Genomic DNA, 14,956 nt, shown 5'->3' with positions numbered 1-14,956 from the left:
ACCATTCTCTGGGAATATGTCATTAACTGACAAATATTGAACAAAGCTGTGACAACTCATAAAGCCACAAAGAGCATTTGGAAGATACAGGAGCATTTTTGTAACTCCTACAAACTCGAGACAACTAAAATGTTCACTGCTGGGCTAAAGCATCACACTATCACCTGGATTAGGACATCATGCTCCCCAGGACCAACAGTCAGGAATAGGGACAAAACAAACCTCTCTTTCAAGCAAGAGAAAACGCACACCAAATGCATACATGCAACAGAGAAAGCGTCTCGTTCAGCATCACGAGATACCTCTGCTGAACCAAGGCCGACAGAAGCATTTTAACATGTCGCACCTTTTTCTTGAGTTTTCCCCACTTACTCTTAAAGTGACTTACAAAGCTGACGGTATTTCTGTGGCCTGATCTTGGCTTCTCGTACCCTAGCATACATTTCACACCTATCTCGGGAGGCACTGAGCACTTCCTGCCAAATCCCAAGAGCCCTCAACTCCTGGCTACTTTAGTCCTGATGTTGGGAAGCATGGGCTGTAGATGGGTAGAGGGCAACAAGGAAAAAAAGGTCTGTGGCAAGACGATGGAGAAGCAGTACATGGGACAGAGGTGTGTAAGAGACAGCAGGCACTGGAGAGAGTGTGACAGAGACATGTGTTCCCCACGTTACGCTTCAAACATAGCGTTGTCATGGACTAAAACTTCATGCGTGCATACGCACGCTGCAATGGAGAGTCGAGGTTTCTCCCTCCTCCACTCAGCAACTCCCAGAAAAACAGCATTCCAAAATCTCATTCCCATTTGAGGGGATCTACTTTAACAACCCCCTCAACACCAACTACTCTTCACTTTTATCCAAGGTAAAGCTGGGGCAGGGCAGGTACACCTGGAGAGGGAATTGAGGTGGCTGGGACAACGGGGAAGGATGGCAGAAGACTGTCACGAGAAGGTGCTGGGTGCAGAACACCATGCTGACACCAGGGTCCCCCAGCGAGGGACCAGTGCACAGGACATACAGAACAAGGACAGGCTCAGCCTCTGCCCCTTATCTGTTCACTTCTAAGCACTGAAACATGCAGAGGTTGTGGAAGAAAATGTTTTAGAAGTTGCCCACAAAGCAAACTTAACATTATTCTGCTTAGAAAGGGCTCTGCTTTGAAGGACGCAGAGAGCGTGCACCACGCAGCGCCCAGCACTTACCTGTGTCGTAGTGAACTACCAAGGACCTGGAATGGTGCCCCGTCTTCAGTGGGTGAAACTCCACTGTCACTTGCATGGCGTCACCAATCCCAAGAGTCCCGACGGAGGGATCGACAGAGAAAGGGCTGCAAGGCAAAGAGAGCTATCAGGACTATTGTGGGAGATTTGGGGACTGTGTTCCTTTGGCAGTCTAGTTCCCTTCAGCTCACTTGCGCAAGCAAGGAGCAAACAAACCACAGCCAGCAGAAGACAAACACAACATACAGGATCAGAAACAGAGCGACTGACTCCCGCTTCTGCAGAGATCCAGCCCTCAGAAGATCCCATGGCATAAAATGACCTCATCTCCCCCATGCTCTGCGTCCGATTCTCTGCAGCCTCAGGAGTCCAACTGCTAGCAATACCATCAGAGAACGGCTCGTGAAGAGCACAGAAATGGTAACAGCTATTCGCATGCACAACCTGATGCTGACTTCCTCAGGAATCTGTCTTTTCCTGCCACCCAGAAACCTCACCTCAAGCGATGCAAATGTCAAGGCAATACCTGTTTCAGTGAGATCACAGCCTAGAAATCAGACAGAGAATAAAAGTCTTTTTGAAGACCCAGGACTAATTATGGTTCAATTTGCAGAATCCTTTTTTTTTTTTACCTTGAAAGCATCCTGGTTTAGCCTAACAAAGGGCAAGTTTTATCGGCATTTCAATGAAAGCTGCTCTAAGAAGAAAAGAACAACAGGAAAAATCTGAATGCAAATGCAGAATGGAGTGATACCACAGCATGGAAACAAAACACAAAAGGAGTATCCCATTTACAGCCTGAACAATTAAATCCCTAGCGAAATGAAGCGCCATTAACAGGAGCATAGCAAGGCAAGTTTAACAGGAGCTTTTCTCTCTGTTCACAAGCAATGCAATCTGGGACTCCGGGTTGTACTCCAAGCTCGGTAACTGTTTGCCTGGCCCACCAGACAAAGTCTGTGCAATGTCTTGGAAATAATTATGAAAATGCGTTGGCATACTGTGGATTTAAGATGAGCAGTTATGATTTGTCACCAGGTAAACAGCTCTTGGCTGATAGAAACAAAACTCGATGCTTTAATGCTGCTTAGGGCTAAGTCAGCTAAAACATGCTTCTGCACAACGGCAGCTGAGCTTCATGGCTCTTGTACAGCCACACTTAGAAAACAAAAGTTACTGGGTTTAGTGCTTTGCTGGTGGTCAATTTGTCACCTTAAAACCACGTTCTGGAGAGTTTTACCATGATTAGAGGACGCAATGCGCACACCAAAATAATGAGGACAACTGGAGCCATGCGCCAGCTGAACTTTGCTCACCTAAGTAGTGACAGCTGATGAAATTGCACTCAATAGAGCAGTTGGCAAGGACACTGCAAAAACATGCCTGACTTTACTGGGTATTCAGTTTGGTGGTGACAACTAGATCTGGACAGCCCCGAGGAAAACTGCACACCGATTTGCAAGTTCCTGCCTATGTATTCTCCACAGCGATAAGCAGCAGCCTGCTGAAATAGCATCCTGGAAGCCTGCTTAAATAGCTTTGCCAGGCTTTGGTGGAAGCTCCTCTTGGACCCTCACGTTTCACAGGACAAAAGTAAGAAGTCTTCTTTCGAGCCCTGCTTTCCTGGGGAAGAAATTGAGGCTACTCAGGTGCACCAAGTCAGACAGCGGGTCTTTGCTGCATTCTTGACCTCAGCTCCTACACCGAGACCTCTGGGACCAAACAACTCTCAGCTCATTATCAACCAACTGAACTGGTTTCCTTGCAGATGCGGTGTCAAAAACGCATTACCCTCTCCAATTCAGCAAACCCCAAAACGGGTGACTGCCTTCTCAGACCAAAAGGAACACCACAGGCTGACTGCAACACCGTTCACATCAGGCATTTGATAGGGGACCACCGGAATACCCTATGCTTGTGGCCTCCCAGAGCACGGGTGTATTGGCTGAGAGTGGTATGCAACCGTTTCAGAAAGTACTTACCACCAGCAGGTTGCAAGCTAGCTACTAACATTCTAACACTCTCCAGGAAACCTAGGAGAGATAAAGCTCTAGGAGAAAACGCCCCCAACCCCTGCACCACAGAGTTGCTGCATTTTTTGCCTGTGCCCTCAGTAGCATTCTGCTTGGGGGCTGTAGTGCAGTCTTGAAGCCCCATGTCTGCTCCTCTCCACTTAAGAGCTCATTCTACATAAGAATATTTGCTCCCAGGGACCAGACCAAACCTACCGGAAAACAAAGTTCCTGGACCACATGTTGTTACTTGTCAGGACTTCAGTACCCTCAGCTTTGATCGACTGATCTCCAATTGCTCAGAATTACTTGCCAATAGAGACACAGCTGCTGATCAACTCTTCAATGTCTCTTCCACCAGCTCATAGCTGGTCATTTCCTAACACTGCATTTGGTCTACATGAACTGAGCTCCTAGAGCTGTCATCTGCCACGCACTATCCCATACAGCCCAAGGGCGGTCAGGTTGCCTTCCTTTACTTGTTCTTTCAAACTAACACAATTGGTCTTGTGAGATGCTGTGCTGGAGACACCACTGCAGTATGAAACTTCCCTGCAGCTTGCCGAGTTTTATCGAAGGTTGTATCATGCTTAAAACACTGTAAGCAACTGCCAGACCCACATGTCCTGCCCAGTTCCAGCTATGCCTGCAATACAGCAGCTCAGATGCTCTGGTTCTTTTTTGTTACTGCTTACCAAATCTATTATCACGCAACAGTGTTTTGCACAAGCAAGATGTTGAGTTCCTTTACCTCTGAGTGCTCATGCGGTAGCGGGCCTCCCGGTTCCCGATGTTGCGAACCAGCAGTGTTTTCTGGGTGCTGTACTTGACGGGACAGACACCGAAGTTCAGCTGGTCAGGGAAGTCCAGGATGGCTCGGGCACCTATAGCTCGGATCGGCACAACGAACTTTTCCCTTTCCGTGATGCAGGTGAGCTGGTGGAAGTAATCCTGCAGGGAAAGAAGCAATCTCAGCACAGTCCATTTAGTACCATCCCCACGGCAGAAGGAAAGCTGCTGTTTTCCAGGACTCTAACAGAGGCATTCAATAATATAATAGTCCTTTTTGCCTGAATGACCTTTCAGTCCAGTAGCACGACTTGAACAGGGCTGCTAACTCGCAAAGAAGGAACAATCCCCTTGAGTCACCTGCTTTCCCAGCAAGCTGGCAGATCCAGACAAAATCATCTGACACTTGGATTCTGAGGCACCAAAATAGACTCATTTCATGTACGGGATTACAGCAGTAACAAGAACCTGCCTTGATCGCCACTGCAGACTATTAAAGGCACCACTAAGAACCCAGTTGTGCCACAGGGCCAACTCCAATCCCAGCAATGCAGTGACCTCCTTGAAGCTTGGCAGGGGATGCTCAGGTACACTTCCAGAAGGACTTTGCCACATGCACGATCAAGAGTCAGTCTGGTGAAATACTTAACAAGTTGGACACAATACTTTTTTTCTATCAGCTGAGTGTAGGGTACAGGTGTATTTCCCACCCCTTCCCATAGCATTATGGAGACAAAGCTGGGGACACACACCCTTAAAAGGTTATCTGATCCACCTCCCCACCCCAGAGCTGGCTCAGCTCTGTACCCACACTACTCAAAGAGATGTTTGACAAGTACTTGAAAGCACTAACAACTCCACCCCTGCCCTCAGCAGCCTGTTCCAGCTCTGCCCTAGGCTTAAAGAGAGCTCTTCCTGTGTCTAATCTCAATTTCCCTTTACATCTCCTCCTAGCCTCAGGGGAGGCAGCAAACAGCTTTGCTTCCTCTCCGCTGCATGGCTGATGTCTTCATCACCTCTCTTTTGTACAGTCTCCAGAATAAGCGACTTGCTGCCTTGCTAGCACGCCTACCTGAGGCAGGTCAGACATCCCGACCAGAGCAAACTCAGCTCTGCTATTCCCAGTCATTGGCTTGCTCAGAAAAGAGCCAGACAGACACCACCCCCCCCCTCAAGCTGCCTGGCATTTAGCAGTAGGGAGGTGAATCCAATCACCAAAATCGGCTGCAAGGCTTGGAAACACAGGGGATGAAAAAGCATCATCTTTGCTCCAGTCCAGAGCCAGGCAGGGAAGTGGCTGCCAGGTGGGAAAGAGAAAACCTCTCTGGATCTACTCATGCCTCTAGGATTTTCCATAATAATTACACCCCTGCCATTGAGATGGCTAAACATCTTATCAACACCCCTCCCTGACACCTTCCTACTGCTCCACGTGCACCTTCCCTCACGAACGCTCAAGAAAGCACAGGGAGGGAAAGCACAGCCTGCGAGTCCCTGCTGCAGCGCCTAGCAGCACCCTGCAATGCCAAGATGTGACCAGCTGCAGCCTGGAGCAGACCTCACAGCAGGGTGTGGACTAGAACCGGCATGCAAAAAAAGCGATTACTTTAGACACAACGTTCAGCTGTGTCACTACTGTGTCCAACGTGATATACATTAAGGTGACTGCAGTTTTCAAAGGTGGTGGTCCTCACTCTGATCAGGCTTACTTCGGGTCCCCCAAATAACAGGTCACTTTTAAACAGACCCTTGTATTTATAATTAGTGGAGCAAACCCATAATTACGCAGCAACGGACAGATACTACAAACCGACACCTTGAGAGGCTGCCCCACCACAGACAGTAGACTCCCTTATCCCTGAAGCCAATAGACATTACATTAAATGTGCCAGCGCTGAAGGATAAAAACAGTCTGGAACACGGAAGAGCCTCCAGCCTGTGAGAGCATAATCTTCACCATGGGGAAAGAGTTTCCCCCAGTTCTAGATCCAGTGCAACCCCACCAAAACCAGGACAGTTCCACAAAACCCACACCAGATGCCCTGGTCTGAATCCGGCCCTGCAGGTGCACCTTCCCCTGAAGGCACCGACCTCTTGGCACCTCCACTCTCACCTTGTTCTCCTCAGGGGTGAAAAGGATGCGGAAAGTGGAACGCATGCCAGGTGCTACCTTACGGCACATATCCTTCGGGCTGATCAACTTGAAATAAGGCGAGCTCTCCAGGACGACCTTCACCAGCCGAGGAACCTGCAGGAAAGACATGAAACTATGACTTTGCCAGTTGTGGAAACACGAGGAGAAGAGACCTAGCCATGCCCTGGTGACATCCTTCCTCAACCACCTTTCCAAAGCACTTTTAGCTCTCGAGGTACATACACATAATACACAAGGGTGGACCTGAATCCCTTCGGCTGGGGCAAAATAGCTCCAGGCCAGAGGCAGTAGGGCAATGCCCTGCTGTGAAGGAAGTGCCAAGCAGATAAGACACCAGCAGCATGGCGATACGATACCAGAATCAAGTCATCCACATAGTCAACAAACCCAGAGAACCTGCTTGCTTCTGCCTGCGCACATCCATGCCATCACACCTCTAAAGGGGGGAATGTATCATCTGAAGGCAAAACAGGACGTGTTATACTGGGGCAAGGAAGAAATTCACTTCTAACATACCGGGTTTGAGCAGGGCAGTCAAGCTGCAATGCTACAGAGTCATGCAGGCAGACCAACAAGAGAAGGAGACCACAGACATTGTGGCCTTACTGGGAATAAAAGCAAGCTGAGGAGCAAAAGGAGGAACATAGGAAAACAAAGGGACAACCCCACAAACAAGGAGATGGCTAAGAGAATTTAAAGGGGGCTGTAGAGAAGCAAGGAAGAAGCATGATACTCTACAAGGAAAGGCTGATGCAGAAGATCAGAGCAGTCAACTTACCACAATAATGGCAAGCCAGACGACCCCCCAGGCTGTGCCTATCAATTATGGGCTTCAAAGGCATTTTCTGCCCTGAGATACACGACCAGCACTGACTCACAGTGTGGTTTCATTATTAAAAGCCAATCTCAGCTCTCTGGAGGCTCTTGCTGCCTGCTGATTGTAGCCAGGCAGCTGCCAGTGCAGGCAAGGCAGATCTCTGGGCATTCCTCCCCACACCCGGGAGTCCCTGCAGGCACCCTGCTGCAAGTTTCTGCCCTCTGGGATGCCACAAACACAGAGACTGCACACAGGCATTTTCTAGCACACGGATATCAACCCCTGAGCACCAAATCTCATCTCAGAAAGTCTAAAACAGGTGATTTTGACTGACAGGCAGCTTCACTGAGAAACAACGAACCCACATGAGGCTTGGCAAAAGTGGAGATTCATTCTGCACCACCCACCCGAGCCTCATAACCCACAGCTGAGGCAGTCCTGAACTCTCCAATCTCCCTTTGCTCCCAGCAATGCCCTGGGGCAGCGAGTTCCCAGAGCCAATTTCACACTGCAGACAAACATTTTGGTCACCAAGTCCCTTGGGAGATGAGATAAGACCTTCAGCAAAAGCCACCCAGAAGACGTGAGGAGCAGCCTGAAGACAGAAAAGCACTTGTACAAAACACAGGTACAAACAGGAAGTATGTAGCAAAGCGCTTCTGTATTTGAATGATTACAGAGCCTCTCTTTGGAATACACTTTGCTGTCAGCTGGATTTTGATGGAGCAGACAGCACCAGGCTACCATGCAGTATAAGTCAGTATGATTCAGAAGAATCTGCGAAACTGGTGAGAAAACTGAGACAGAGCACATGTTGCTTTTCTCTAGGACATTATCAAAAGCCAACAAAAGTAAAATATAATAACCTCTCTTAGGACTATCATCTCTAACTTTGTGTACTTAAATATGCCAAGGATTTTCCTTAGAGCCGATCTTACTTTCACACCAGCACTATCCAATGGTTGAGGTCTTACTAGCTTCAAAACTAATTTATTTTGGAAAAAAAATCAACAGTTCACACATTGCCTCCTCTTTACAGGGCATACAAATCCCAAGGTGCAGCTGTACAAGTTTATGATTTTTTACTGGGAAAGGCAGAAATGTTGATGCAGATCTTCTTTTCCACTTGAGGAAGCAGGAATAGAGCAAATTAATTGTTTGCCTGTTGGCTGGTACTTGGCAAAGACAAACATTTTGAAGTGCCACATGGATAACGGAGCAGCTGAAGCCAAAAGACTTAGTGGGAATGAAGCAGAGCCATAGGGAAAGAGAAACTGAGGCACACTTTGATCAGGAAAGGATACCTACAGCAAAGAGTGCCCAGAATCACTGTGGACCACACAAGTGGTATCCCTGGGGCACGGGCATCCACGCTGCATCTTTCCAATATCCCCGAGCTGAACGCCAGACCAGGAATGGCACAGCACTCTCCAGGAATAACTGAGGGGCCATGCCTGCATCCTCCCTTGCCAAAGGGGCTTCTTTTCAACTGTGTCCCTGTCAAAACCTGGCATCTCACAATATACTTTGACTTCTCTTGCTGTTCCTCCACCTGCCATATGCCCCAACAGCGCTTTTTTGTCCACCTGTTTGTTTCCCCCAACAGGGAGATTTGGAGAGGGGGTTAATTCACCCGCTCTCGTGCACACTTCCATCTTCCCATCCTGCCGCCCTCCTCTCAGGGATACGTCTCACTCTTCAGTACAGAAGACTGTCTTTAATTACACCTTTCTTTTTCTGACCCTTCTCTGCTTCCAGCACACTTACTGCTAGGTGTCAAGAGAAACCCTTGCCTGTACAATGTTCTCTCCCAGAGCACCTTCTAACTCAGCTCCTTTCCTCGCTCCTCTCTTTTCCCACCACCTTGCTCTTGGCACATGCCTCACTCCAGCAAATATTTCCCCTACTGAAATTCAGAAGGTCTCAATTCTCCTCTTTACAGTGGAACAAAATTGCTGACGTTTTTCAACTTTTCCCTTCTCAACTTCCTTGGGAAATCTCAAAACGATCACAATTTTTTCAAGTAAAGGTGGAGACCTTCAAGAGCATGTTACTGTGGATGGGCTGTGGTTCTCCAAAGGGAAAGCAGAGAGCCACGTTGCCTTAGAAAAACCTGGGCAGAACTGAATTAAACTTAGCAGGAGCCTAAAGTGGCCCCTAAAGGCCTCCCACTGCTCCTGCTAAATCAGTCCGCTTCCACTGCTGTTTCAAAACACCCTTTCTGGAGTGCTAACACCACTAATTGTAACTTATTCCAACATAAAGCGGAGAAGACTCAACCCCTGTGCTCTGACAGTGAGCTGCAGAGGCAGCTAAACAGGTTGTGAGAGGCAGAGGTGCCCTGCCAGAAACCAAGATTAACCAAGGAACCACCAGGACATGATACACACTCGAGGTAAAGCATGAGGGTAGGTACGGACTGTACAGCCCTCGACATTCCCCTCAGTCCGGGGATTTCGAGAGGAAGGATGCTCACTAGAAAAGCTCCTTTGGGCTAGATACCACCAACGCATGGCCAAAATCAGGGGGAGAATCTCCAGCATGGGAAGATTTCCACGAGCTTGCAAAATAAAGGTGGTGAGACATTTTATTCTGACGTGCTGTGCTGCAGCAGATAACTTGCTATGCTGTATACCACGTGAATTACACTGCTCTCCTCTTCCAGCACGGCGTTAAACCTCCACGTCCCAGCACTTACCTTGTCGGTGTTCCTCAGAATCAGCGGCGCTTCATAGACCTCGCAGGGGACGTAGCTCTGAAACACCACCTCTGATGGAAAAGGCTGAAACAAGCTCTGGTCCAGGTCAACTGAGGAGAACTGGAGATGCAAGAGAGAGCAGTGAGAGGTTCAGCTGCTGGGAAAAAGATTCATGAATGAGATTCCTACATTGATCTCCCGGGAAGTACAGTCTCTTGGTGACTATGTCTGCCCAGCTCACACTAGGGAAACAGGAGCTCACCCACCTGTGTTCTGAGCTCAGCAAAAGTTTCTGGGCCACGCTGAGCGGGCTCAAGCTAAGAAGCTCTTTTGGGAGGTGTTGCTCCAGGTTTCCTTCTCCAAAATGCAAGGCAGCGCTTACGTCCAGCAGAGCCCTGTGCTAACGGGGTCACACAGCTCCAGAGCACTTACTGAAAGAGCCATGAGCGCTCATGGAGAAAGCGAAACCCAAGAATTTACGTGAGACTCCGTGGGAAACCATTTCGGTATGATCTTTACTCTGAGACAGAGAGACCAAGTCCCACACATCCCCAGATATCATTTTTTGATATAGAGCCTAGAAATCAGTAAGAAGAGAACAGTACCAGAGGAGGTAAGGCCAACAAGAAAGTAACAGTAGTTAGGAAAAAGACATGTGAGGTGAACGTTGGATGGTGATAAGGTTCAGCTCTTTTCTCAGCATTACTGGGCAACTTGAGTAAGACTGGACTTGAAAGCTCATGGCAAAAGGAGATCTAAAAGGGATGCTTTACTGTATTCTATTATTGCTCTTAATTAACACCACTGCAGAAGCATGGCTGAAAACATACACAAACAGCAAATGCTTACAGAGCAGAGGCATTACTTTGAGGAAATTCCTCCCTGATTTGTCTCCCCTCTTCCAGCTGCACTGCTCCCCCTCGAAAGACACGGGCAGGTCTCCATGTGTGGCTGCGGCACACTGCCAGTTATTTGTGCACTCGTCTGACGCATTCCCAACCTCCCGTGCTGTCTAGGGCAATCCTTAACCAATTCGTTACAGGTCTCTGGCTGGCAATTTTCCACTCAACAGCCTACCTCAGCAATCTACCCATTTGGACTGCGTGTTGTACTGAGCAGTCCTGTAAGAAAAGCAGCTTTAAAGTAAACATTGATCCAGATAAAGCACCTCCACATCGCCTCTGCCCAGCGTGATTCCCCTGTATATCTGGCACCCTGCAATTTCTAACACCCTGCAAGGGTCCCACACGTTGTTCCAACCCAAAGCATTAATGCAATTGGTTTTGTTAAATCTTGAGTAATTACCGTAGGCCCTCAGCTTTCAAAGGCCAATGCTGCCACCGTTGAGGGAGTCCGATGACCCCAAGCATTTGACAGCAACTGTACCGAAGCGAGATGCGACTATTTCAGCAGGAGGATGGAAAATGGCAAGCTCCTGCCCTGGTGTCCTGCCCCAGCCTTCCCCCAGTGTCGGGCTTTAGCACTGGTAGCTAAATTCCAGCAAAACCCACCAAGTTCAGCAGAGGTTATTCGTATTGGCTACTAAGCATATCAGGACTTCAATGCCTCATGGGGGAAAAATGTTTTACTTTTCCCCCAGCAGAAGGAACTCCACCACCACCAGCAGTTCACAGAATCACTAAGGTTGGAAAAGACCTGTAAGATCATCAAGTCCAACCACCAACCCAAACCCACCATGCCCACTAAACCATGTCCCGCAGTGCCACGTCCACACATTCCTTGAACACCTCCAGCGATGGTGACTCCACCACCTCTCTGGGCAGCCTCTTCCAATGCTTCATTGCTCTCTCCGGAAAGACATTTTTCCTAACATCCAACCTAAACCTCCCCTGGCGCAACTTGAGGTCATTTCTTCTTGTCCTATCGCTAGTCACTCGGGAGTTGGAAAGGACAACAGGACCGAGTCACCGAGGTATTCAGAGAAGCTGGAGGCAGGCCTGTCACAAGCATGCACCCTCTTCAAATGTCACCAACAGCAAGGAAAAGGGCAGGAAAAGGCTACCTTTTGATGGGAGGTTTCACTCATGTCTAGAAGCTGGATAATCCGGGGCCGCCTCATCTCCCGAGTGCTGGCCAGCCTCTGCTCCGTGGTGAGAGACATCTCCTTCAGGAAGGCCGAGGGAGTCAGCTGAAATGCAAAACACCAGCAAGAGTTACACAGATGCCTTTGGTCAGAAAGGCTTTTCTTCTTCAACTGCCACTGATGAATAATTTGTGATCACAGCCACTAGGATAGTCCTGGAAGTCCCCTAAGTTACCTGCTGAAATATTTAACATCAGTAAATTAATGATATAGAGCCGAACACACACGCTCTAACCAAGTGGCTCTGCCCCGCCATTAGCTTCTCCTTTGTGATTTGATGTGACATGTTTGGGGATTTCTGCTCTTCGGGCAATTGTTTTCTTTTTAGTTTTGCTGCATTGAGCCAGTGACCTTTGAAGACAGTGGGGAGGAGTTATCAGAAATCCCCAAACTCTATCCTTGCACAATGCTCACAACCAACACGTGTGTAATGTCACAGCTGGGTGAGTCAGAGGAAAGCAGAAAAGCAGCGTTGTGCCAAAACTGACGTGGAGAGGAATGGGTCCAAGTTTTAGTTATTTCTTCTTAATTAGCACTTGTTTTCTCTCTGTTCTGGCCTCACAGACCCCTCTGCAGAAGTACACGGAGATATCTCATTCACAGACCTTGAGCACTAGGTCATCTCCAGTCAAGTGAGCTCCAGTCAGCAAAGGGGACATCTGTGGATGGGAAGGAGGAATCGCCCTGACTCCACTGCTGTTTGCAGGGCTGGATCTGTGCTCCACACGGGACATGAGATACCATAACTGTTTTGCAACCTGTTCTGTCTGGGACCAGCCACGTCTTCAGGCAGAGCTCAAGCAGCCCACCACATGCCCGGCTGCCTGGAGGGCAGGTACGGTCAGAGCAGCACTGGCAAGTATGCCTACGTGACAGAAGATATTACTGCCCACACAAAGAGGATGGAACGAAGCACACACTCACGCTTCAGCCATGCCAGTGCAATGCCCAGGACATTCATTTAACTTGGCATCCAGGCAAGACTCTGGACTTTCCCCGAAGCAGCACGCACTCCATCCCCCACTGCACCATGACAGCCACCTCCAGCAGAAGCCGGGCAGCAAAGCGATGGGGAGGTGGGGTCCAGCTTCACAGTGCTGCTAGACAACACGAGGGGAAGGCGAAGGAGGGACACAGGGGGAGTTTCCAGCCTTAACACAGGGCCTGCCCAGCCACAGCAGGTACTTACAGTTACAGACTCCTCTGTCTCTCTAACTAGCTTTGGAAAACGAGGTGCTACCACTTTGCTCTGGAATCCATCAGCCATTTTGGAAGACCCCATGGACAGATGCATCTTGCCAGTGGCCATCTCTCAGCTCACCTGGAAGGAGCAACAATAGAACTTTGAAACTCTAGAATCCCATTCACGGCAGAGCCAGAGGACACACCCACGTCTCCAGGCTGCAGCATCCTTCCGAAGTGGAGAACTTAAGGCCTCCCCACCCTGTTCCGTGATTAGACCATATTTAAGTGGCACAGTCAACATTCACAGCAGTAAAACCCCAGAACAAACATTCCCTGAGCCAAAACAGCCTCTTGCTGTGGGTGCAGTCCCACGAGCCACAAACACACACCAGGGCCTGCTGGCATTTCTCACCTTCCCCCACTTCCATTACTTTTGGAATCCCATTTACTGGAATTATTAACCCAATCTCTAGTAGTAGCCAAACTGTCCTTTATTCCTTTTTATAAGTTTTCCGGTGGGAACAGAAGGAAGGGAAATGTCACTTAGCTGCTTCATTTTGCCAGGGCAGCTGACCTGATGTGACTGTGTGCCTGACCCTACTAAGTGCTCAGAGTACTATGAACAACCTTAAACCCAGGGATCGCTGCTGCCCCCAGAGTTAATAAAATCAGACCACTTGGTGACTTTGCAAACCCGATGTCCACCCTTTGTGCAAGGAGCCTGGTGATGCTTCCAACTAAAGGAGCGTAGAGTTCAATACTCTGATTAAGAACTATAGTTTCTCAAGGCTAATATGGTTGGTTGAAGTTACAAAAATTATCCAGCAAATATGACTCCTTCCAGGCATGAAATTACCACAGTGCCCAAGAACGTTTCTCCGTGGAGAACGAGGGCCCTCATTTTCACTTATTAACACCCAAACTTAAGACCCTGGTGAGCAAGCAGAAGGGGACCGGTGCTCTCTGCAAAAAGCAGCTTTCTTGGATTCTCTCGGCTTTTGCACACAAAGCCCGCGGGGGGCTCCAGCGTTTCCCAAAACACACACGGTCTGCCAAAGCTGCTTAATTTCCGATGGCAGAGAAGGTGAACGCTACAGATTATTACTTTTTCGAGCTAATGGGGACTTTGAGGGGTAGGAATACACTGCATTCCCAGAGAGCACAGTGGGGAGGTGTCGCTGCAGCTGTACGCTACCAGCCAGAGTGCTGGCAGCTGAGCAGGGGGAGGCCACAGCCAGCTTGTCCAGTAGCTTCTTCACCATAACCATGGCTCTTGATGGATACAGACACCAGGCAGCCCTGCCAAGCTGCCATTTTTGAACAGCAACGGACCCAAAATTAAAATCAACATGGGTGTACATACTTTGCAAGCCTACACACACGGTTCAGGACGTCCTGCAGGATGTAGAAGACTGCAGCCACCGCTTTCTGACCGAGTCTTGGGCTTCACCATGCTTGGAGGTAGAAAGATCATCTGTCTCACAGAGCTTGCTGCCAGAGACACAGGTGTAGCTGAGACAGGGAAGACCAAGTCCCTTCCAGGCTTCTTCCTCAGGACAGGGCTTATCAGTTCCAAGAACACTTGCAAGCTAGCCACAAAGTGAAGCATCAGCCATCTTCCCCAGGGGAGACCCACGCTTTCAAAAGGAGAGCCCAGAAGCTGAAATTCACACCACCACGGATGCTCGGGACCACCAGCTCAGAGGAGGTACAGGGTTTACATCACTGCTCCTTCTCCATTCCTGGGGCTGTACATACAACCCTACAGGGACCAACAAGCCCCTCTTCCCCTGCCAACACCCTCTCTGCCCCATGAGCTCACCTCTGTTTTCCTTCACAATATCCAACTCTCACCATCAGGTTCACCTTGGAGCCACCATTCCCAATTCACACTTGGCTCTCAGTTGGCTGCCTGCGTTTCTGGCTCAAAGGACACATTTCAAGCAGCACAGACTGCAGCTAGTCCCAAGCAAG

The 14,956-nt window shown here is 49.0% G+C and overlaps 1 pseudogene; it reads right to left on the bottom strand.

Annotated features, from left to right (window-relative positions):
• Positions 1 to 13,106, bottom strand: part of LOC132317721 (hydrocephalus-inducing protein homolog) — a 71,379-nt pseudogene extending 58,273 nt beyond the window's left edge.
• Positions 13,107 to 14,956: the final 1,850 nt, after the last annotated feature.

The sequence above is a fragment of the Gavia stellata genome, chromosome 11 (genome assembly GCF_030936135.1).
Source record: "Gavia stellata isolate bGavSte3 chromosome 11, bGavSte3.hap2, whole genome shotgun sequence".
Classification (NCBI taxonomy): domain Eukaryota; kingdom Metazoa; phylum Chordata; class Aves; order Gaviiformes; family Gaviidae; genus Gavia; species Gavia stellata.
The sequence above is the reverse complement of the archived record's forward strand: the minus strand, read 5'-3'. Positions and strand labels throughout refer to the sequence as shown.